The sequence below is a fragment of the Protobothrops mucrosquamatus genome, unplaced genomic scaffold (genome assembly GCF_001527695.2).
Source record: "Protobothrops mucrosquamatus isolate PMUCROS unplaced genomic scaffold, P.Mucros_1.0 scaffold_293, whole genome shotgun sequence".
In the NCBI taxonomy this organism is placed as follows: Eukaryota; Metazoa; Chordata; class Lepidosauria; order Squamata; family Viperidae; genus Protobothrops; species Protobothrops mucrosquamatus.
Window position 1 is genome coordinate 71,910 of NW_015386369.1, and position 8,120 is coordinate 80,029.

Sequence of the window (8,120 nt, forward strand, 5' to 3'; positions counted from 1 at the left end):
CTCAGAGCCATCTATTTAGGAACTGTGTAGAACAAAATACTGGATTAGAGCTCTGGCCCAATTCAGAATGATTTTCATATGTTATAAGACTTAACTGCCACCCTGCAATGTGAATCAAGATGTATAGCTTTTGATTAGAAGTTTTTATTGTTCAGTACAGTGCACAAAGTGGTATTTTTCATTTTCTTCTGCTAAAACCCGAATTTACTCTAGGGGATTTTTTTTTTTTTTGCTGTAAGAATCCACATTTCCAGAAGAGTCACATTCTTATGTATAATGCATGGCTAACTGAAGGTATTGCATGCTCATCATAACAAAGTGTTGACTGAAAAGTTTGCATGAAACTGTTAAGGTTCAGGTTTGCTACAGTATATATTATCGTATATATGTCACCAATGTTTCATGTAATAATGTGATGCTTTATTTTACATCTTGCACTCATACTGATATTAACAAATGTGCTTAAACCCTCAGTGTATGAGGGTGTCTTCTGTTGAAGTTCAATAATTACTATCCCTTGTCTAAGACCATATGGGCTGGAAATTTTGGCAGGCTATTGCCTACCTACAAACTTTTCAACTTGTTTATAAATATATTTAAGTATCTCGCTTTTGCAGCTATTCTACTATGAATGGTATTTCAGATTCTTTTACTAATAGATAATATGAGGGAGGAACATATTATTCAACTCACATTCTGTTGCTCTGATACGGCTAAGCAATCATACATAGCACTCCAAGAAAAATGGTTTTTTCATACAGTACTTATCAGTGGAGAAATAGCTTTGTGTGATTTGAGGCATTTGCTGAAATTTGAGAACTCCAAATAACACAGAGCAAGTACTTATATCTTAAAATGTATTATGTCTTGCCCTGCCTGGGTGAGCCAGAATATTACACATTCATTTCAGATTATATTAAGTGCCTCATGTACTTAGCAGTGTCTAATATGACTCTGAATTTTTAGATTTACTGGACTGATCTGAATTTCTCAAATGTATGGTTCCAGTTTTGATTCCATCATCAACTGTTTGATGCTTTCATCTGAACTCTTCTGGAAGATATTAATACTTGCTATGAAAATCACATCTTTTTATAACATAAATTGATTCAGCTTCAACCGTCAGCATGTATAAGCAAAAATAGCATCATTGACAATTAGAGAGAAAATACAATTTGGAAAGTGAATGTAGGACTGGTTGCAGCCTCACTCCTTCAAAAGTGTAATCAACACATAGAAAAAAAAATAGATTAGGAGAACTGTATTTTCCAGCTGTATCCCTGACATTCCTCTCCGTTCTTTCAAAGGGTGCTTAATCAGGAGCAGCTGAATTCCCACCAGCACAGAAAACCCATGTGCTTAGTCTCTTTATATTTGGCTCAATATATTGTATGGTGCTAAGGATCATACAGTTGATTATAGGCATGTTTCAATTTCTCCTCCACACAGTTTTTAGCCTTTATCTACATTAATGTACTGGTCTCTGAAATAATCACAACTCTTTTCTATTCTCCATAAACATCTGACTAGAACATAAATTATGTTGAATACTACTTATTACTTTATGCTTCAGAAATACTAAATAATTTAGCTTTATATAAAATTTTGAATATTAAAGATTATGTGGGTTTGAATGAGGAAGTATAGCTTGTGTAACTGGTAGTATTTGTTCTTGATACAGTTTCTACAGTTATGCTTCTTTCTATTTTTTTGTTTCTTTTAATGAGCTAATGGAATTAATAGTACTTGCTAGAAACTACTAGACCCATAACCAAATCTCCTTTTTTATATAGACTACTACAGCATCGCTGAAGGTTTTTGCAAATAGTAATTAAACCAATTAAGATTTTGGTGGGAACAGCAAAATGCTAGAAGATCAAAAGTGTCAAAATGTTATAAGATTTAACTACCTCATAAGATTTCATTATCTCATGAGATTTCATCAATTTTTCAAAATGATTTACAGGTGGCCCTTGAGTTTTGACCACAATTGGGATCATAATTTCCATAGCTAAGCAAGGTGGTTGTTAGGTGAGTTACAATTGATTTTATGACTTTTTTTCCAAAGTTGTTAAGTGGATAACTACAGTTGTTAATTGCATCACACAATTATTAAGTGAATCTGGCTTCCCCCAATGATTTTGCTTGTCGAAAGCCAGCTAGGGAGGTTGCAAATGATGATCGCATGACCATGTGATGCTGCAACTGTTGTAAATACATGCTGCATCCCAAGCATCTGAATTTTTTTAATCACGTTACCATGGTGATGCTGAGGTGTTTGTAAGTGCAAGGTCTAGTTGTAAGTCACTTTTTTGAGTGTGGTTGTAACTTTGAACAGTCGCTAAGCAAATGGTTGTGAGTGAAGACCTACCTGTACATTTTCCTCCTGTCCTTGCAAGATTTTATTATGCTACCATAAAAATTGCTCATCATTTTATTCTACTTGGCTTTTTATAGTGGGGTCTGAGTCCTATTTCTAGATATTTTCCCATTTTGCTTAGTATAAATGAACGTACAGATCTACATATATTTCTTACAATAATTAATATTCCTGCAATAAAGAAGACATTTTCCAAGAATTTCATTTGAAATTTCATGGGGAGGGGGTGGGTAATTAAAGTCCATTTGTTTGTGAATCTAGATGCCATAATTCAGTAAAGAAATAGTTTGATCTATGCATTTTCCAGATGTAAATTCTAAATATGTCTTTTTGATCACTAGTGAATATTCTGTTTTAATACCAAGAAAGGAAATTGGTTCCTGGATAATAAAAAAACTAGAGTGGGATCTGATTTGTCACATTTTCTTCATTACCTTGGACAAAATAAGTAGAGTTCTCTCAGCCCCAAACAGGCCCCCTTGAAGTATTTATCATCAATTAAGAGAGCTAGCAACCACTGTATATTCAAGAAAGCATACCTATTCTTGAACATATGAGTCGCTCTGGGATTGAATGATAGCAGCAACGACTCAGGGCATTCTCTTGGGAGCAGAACAGCCCTGTGGGCAACATGAGTATTAGAGGTTCCAGAGCTGCAAATCTCTAGATGAGGGGTAGGCAACCTTGGCTCTTTTATGACTCGTGGCTCAGGAATTCTGGAAGTTGAAGTCCACGAGTCATAAAAGAGCCAAGGTTGCCTACCCCTGCTCTAGATGACCACATAGCAATGAAAGTTCTATGTATGCTTTCACTGTTATCTTAGTAATTATCTTTGTCAATATGCACTGAATCTATTTGTTGTGCTCAGTTCTGTCTGTAGCTCCCCGCCTTACTTATCATCCTGCACAAACCTAAGTTCCTCTCTAGGGGTATGCAGTCCTGAAGCAGATCTCGATTAGGTTTGTTTTGAAGGCAAAGTTTTGGGTTCCTTGTGCCTGTGAGCCGCAAGATGGCCACTGTCTCCATCTTGACTGTATTTGAACCACTGGAAAGAACAGCGTCCTAATAATTTGTAGTATGATTTTATTGAAATTGATTGTCTGGTTTCAATAAAACTGTTTTAGAATTTTAACAAAGCAGCTGGATTCAGTTTTGTTTTTGTTTTAATGTGAAAACAAATGGTTGCCATGGGTGGCTTTTGTATGGTATCTCTAGATCCAGTTTGTTAAACGCTGCATCTCTAATGCAGCCTTCCAGATAGAGAATCTTCTAGTTGAAGAATACAGATGCATTGAACTGGATATTGACAAGCCCCAGAGAGATTATATCAATTGCTGCTTATCCATATGACAGTCCGGTGGTTCTTGAAGTTGTAGGCAGGGTGTATAACATCAAGATAAATTGTTGCACAAGCCTCTTTAGACAGCACTGCCTCTTTTCTGACATGTTTTTCACTGCTGGAATTTAGCATTCCCGCACTTTCATTGTAATCAGATCCATCTTACTTGACTGAAGAAGTACCAGAAAAGTAGCTACATAGGTCTTCATTTGGAAGCAGATACATAATTTCGGCTTCACTTCAAACATTCACTGGGGGATGGAATAGTGGGCATATTTGAATAATAGCCTCTGTTGTGAATTGAGCTAATATATAATGCTACATAATATGGTGTTGCCAATTGCAACAGTAGAATTTGCTCTGCTGGATAAATCTAACTCTCAAGGTTTTGCAAATAGTGGTGTATTATGGTTACCTTAGGTCATTTCCTATTGCCATTTGGCCTGTTTCAGAATGAGGCAGTTTATTAACAGTCTAATTTAATTTTTTTATATTACTGACCTTGGGAAAATGCTTCATGTTTGCAGATATTTTATAACTGCAGCAGTCATTTTTAATCTTACCACTGGCATAATGGATTTCTTTGTCAATGAATAAGAAAGCTTCTAGTCCTGCTTCAGCCTTGGACTTCCACAGCGATTCCAAGTGAAGTTCTTTTTGAACTGCAATCCTCTGATGTCTTTCAACTAAGTCTTTTTTCTTTCTTACCAATTGGATTTTGTTCGGGAATTTGGAATAGCTCCACAGTGCCTCTTAATTGATAGATCTTGGAGTTCTCCATCTGAAAATACCCGTAGTTAGGAACTAAAAATGTGGTACAAATATGTTTTTTTTAATTTTTACTGAATATCTGTTTTGCTTTCAAGACTCCTGTGTCTTACATAATTATAAAACTTACATTAATATCAAAACTACTAATACAGTTTTAACTATTTATTTAATTTTAGTATCTGTGTGCTTTATTATCTATGTTCTTATTATTTATTAATGAGTTCCTAAAAGCTGTCAGAAAAGCTTAGTTTCTGGAAGTCCATTACCAAAATGGCCACTTTCACTCCTAAGTGGAGGGTGTTTTACATCATTGGTGGCATAACTAAAAAGTAGTATGTTCTGGTTTCAGCATCCTTCACATCACAAAAATGGGGTATCTCTAATAGTTTCTCCTGGGACATTTGCCTTGAACAATCAATCCTGGTTGGAGCAGGTGGTCCTTAATGTATCTTGATAAATAATTGCATACATATGCAGTTTGAAACCTATTGGTGCCAATGGAGGGCTCACATGATCATTATAATGAAGCAACGGTTGTGAGTGCCAATCAGTAGGCAATCTGCTTCTGTTAACCCCAGCTTCCAGGTAGACTTCAAAGTTTGCTTCATTACATAAATCCAACCAGGTTAAATATATGGCCCATACTGTACGTTTACATGAAGTAGCTTAACATCCTTTCCCTTCATAGAGTCTTGTGGTATCCGTTTCGTACTTGATTTGTTGTTGTTGTTAATTGTGAAGTCATGTCCGACCCATCGTGACCCCATGGACAACGTTCCTCCAGGTCTTCCTGTCCTCTACCATCTTCTGGAGTCCATTTAAGTTCACGCCTACTGCTTCAGTAACTCCATCCAGCCACCTCATTCTCTGTCGTCCCATTCTTCTATTGCCCTCAATCTTTCCCAGCATTAGGCCCTTCTCCAGTAAGTCCTTCCTTCTCATTAGGTGGCCAAAGTATTTGAATTTCAACTTTAGGATCTGCCCTTCTAAAGAGCAGTCGGGGTTGATCTCTTCTAGAACTGACTGGTTTGAACGCCTTGCAGTCCAAGGGACTCGCAGGAGTCTTCTCCAGCACCATAGTTCAAAGGCCTCAATTCTTTGTCGCTCAGCCTTTCTTATGGTCCAACTTTCACATCCATACATTGCAACTGGGAAAACCATGGCCTTGACTATACACACTTTTGTAGGCAGGGTGATGTCTCTGCTTTTTAGTATGCTGTGTAGATTTACCATAGCTTTCCTCCCCAGGAGCAAGCGTCTTTTAATTTCTTGGCTGCAGTCCCCATCTGAGGTGATCTTGGAGCCCAGGAAAATAAAATCTGTCACTACCTCCATTTCTTCCCCATCTATTTGCCAGGAATTGAGAGGGCCGGATGCCATGATTTTGGTTTTCTTAATGTTGAGTTTCAAGCCAACTTTTGCGCTCTCCTTCTTCACTCGCATCAAGAGGCTCTTTAGTTCCTCTTCATTTTCTGCCATTAGAGTGGTATCATCTGCATATCTTAGGTTGTTGATATTTCTCCCGGCAATCTTAATTCCAACTTTTGATTCATCTAGCCCTGCCTTTCTCATGATGTGCTCTGCATATAAGTTAAATAGGCAGGATTTGTACTTGATAGCCACCACTAAATGCAATTGACCAGTTATTCCAAGGTGTTTGTCTTCCTGTGCAGCAGGTGACATATTTTTCATTATCTAGAACTATTGTACAATCAACAGCCTTTTGAGGTTCGCCTGGTTTGTTTTGCTTTCTCATAATGGCTCATGTGGCCAAAGTGTGAATGTAACTGCTTTGCAGAAAATATACTGACCCTTACAATATGGGCACATAGTTGTAGGCATGCACAGTTCTGTAGACATTAGGCATCTGCTTTGTTGCCAGTTCCACATTATAAGATGACCTAATTGACTGCTGTAATTGTATTGTGAGGGAAGCAGATGATGGATTAGCTTTCATTCCACAACCATGGCTCCTTAAAATTAAATCATGATAAAATGGATATTTGTATACTTGAAATGGGCATGTGGCTGGGTTGCATTTTTATAAGGTAGAATGAAGTACAGGTAGTCCTTGACTTACGACCACAATTGAGCTCAACAATTGGGAGACATTTGTTAAGAGAGTTTTGCCCCATTTTTATGACCTTTCTTGCCACAGTTGTTAAGTGAATCACTGCAGTTGTTAAGTTAGTAACACAGTTGTTAAGTGAATCTGGCTTCCCCATTGCCTTTGCTTGACAGTGAATGTTGGCTCAGAGTGTTGAATAAAAACCTGATATAGTACACTATTTTGTGTGTGCAGTTTATTAATCAGAATTCTTTATGTATTAATTAGACTTGGATGAAGCTTAAGTCACATCATAAATCACATTATTGTGTGATTACAAATAGTTCTAAAGAGTTTACACTACTGGAAGCTTCTAACACTACACAGAATTCATATGGGATACTGCTAGTAAAATACATTTTAAAAGCATTTAAACCATTATTTTAGAAGTTCTTCTAAATCAGGTTTTATTTCAGTTTGCATTCTACAACTTTAAATTCCAATTTATCTAATTAAGTTTAACAGCAGTGTTTTCCATTCTAATAGCCAGGGCTTTTTTTTCTCATAGAACGCCCAGAACGGAGTTCCGGCACCTTTTTTGGATGGAACCTTGTAGGGTAGGCAAGGCGGGTTGTATGACATGTGTGAGTTCCAGCACCTTTTTTTTTTTTTAGAACAAAAAGCACTGCTAATAGCCATCTCCTGACTGCATGAACTTTCCTGCCTGAAAAATGAAATTAATCTGCAATAGTCTTAGTCCTATCACGGGTACAGCCATGAATTTAAATAATAACTGCTTTTGCTTGTCAAGATCACTCTACCTAAAGATTAAGCAGTTACAATCCTACATGATATATTTGTACAAGAATTAACTGTTATAGTTGATTTTGCATAGACATCATGAGTTGGCCTTACCTAAACAATTTGTCTCATTGTAATGCTAATACGGTTGTCTCTTTTGCTGATATTCAAGACAGTGTGCCTAATAATTTGCTAGTCTCCTCTGAAGATTATAAAGTCTGTTATCAAAGTAGGACTGTTTGATGCTTTCAGTGTTTGTTCTCTGTAAGCAAGATTATCCCCTCATAGTGTTGGAAAGTATACCTTTTATCCTTGTGTTACATCATCACACTTAATAGAGGCAAACCTTATTAAAAATTCCCAGCGCAGCAGTTTTTGCAAACAAGTACACAAGGTACCATGACAGCATTGTATATTTCTGTCTAATTTCCCTTACCTGCCTTCAACTGTACCCACTTTCTGAATCAGAATGTTTCTTCAGTTTACCTCTGATAAATTAATCCTAACAGATTATGTCAGCTTTACACCGTAAAACCAAATGGTGTAACTCAGACTCATCGAATCCCTTCTGTACATTTAAAGTAGGCATTACGGGGCTTATTTCCCTCTCCTTTGCCAGCTTCTGTTCTGAAATCTGATCACTGCTTCTGCTGGGAGGGGTGTGGGCACGAGGAGAGGGAAGGGCACAGCCACTGGGAGAAGAAGAGATGCAGCAACTGTGGAGCTAGCTAGCCGCCTTTAGACAAAGCAGTCTGCTGCAGCTTTTTCAAAGAGACACACAC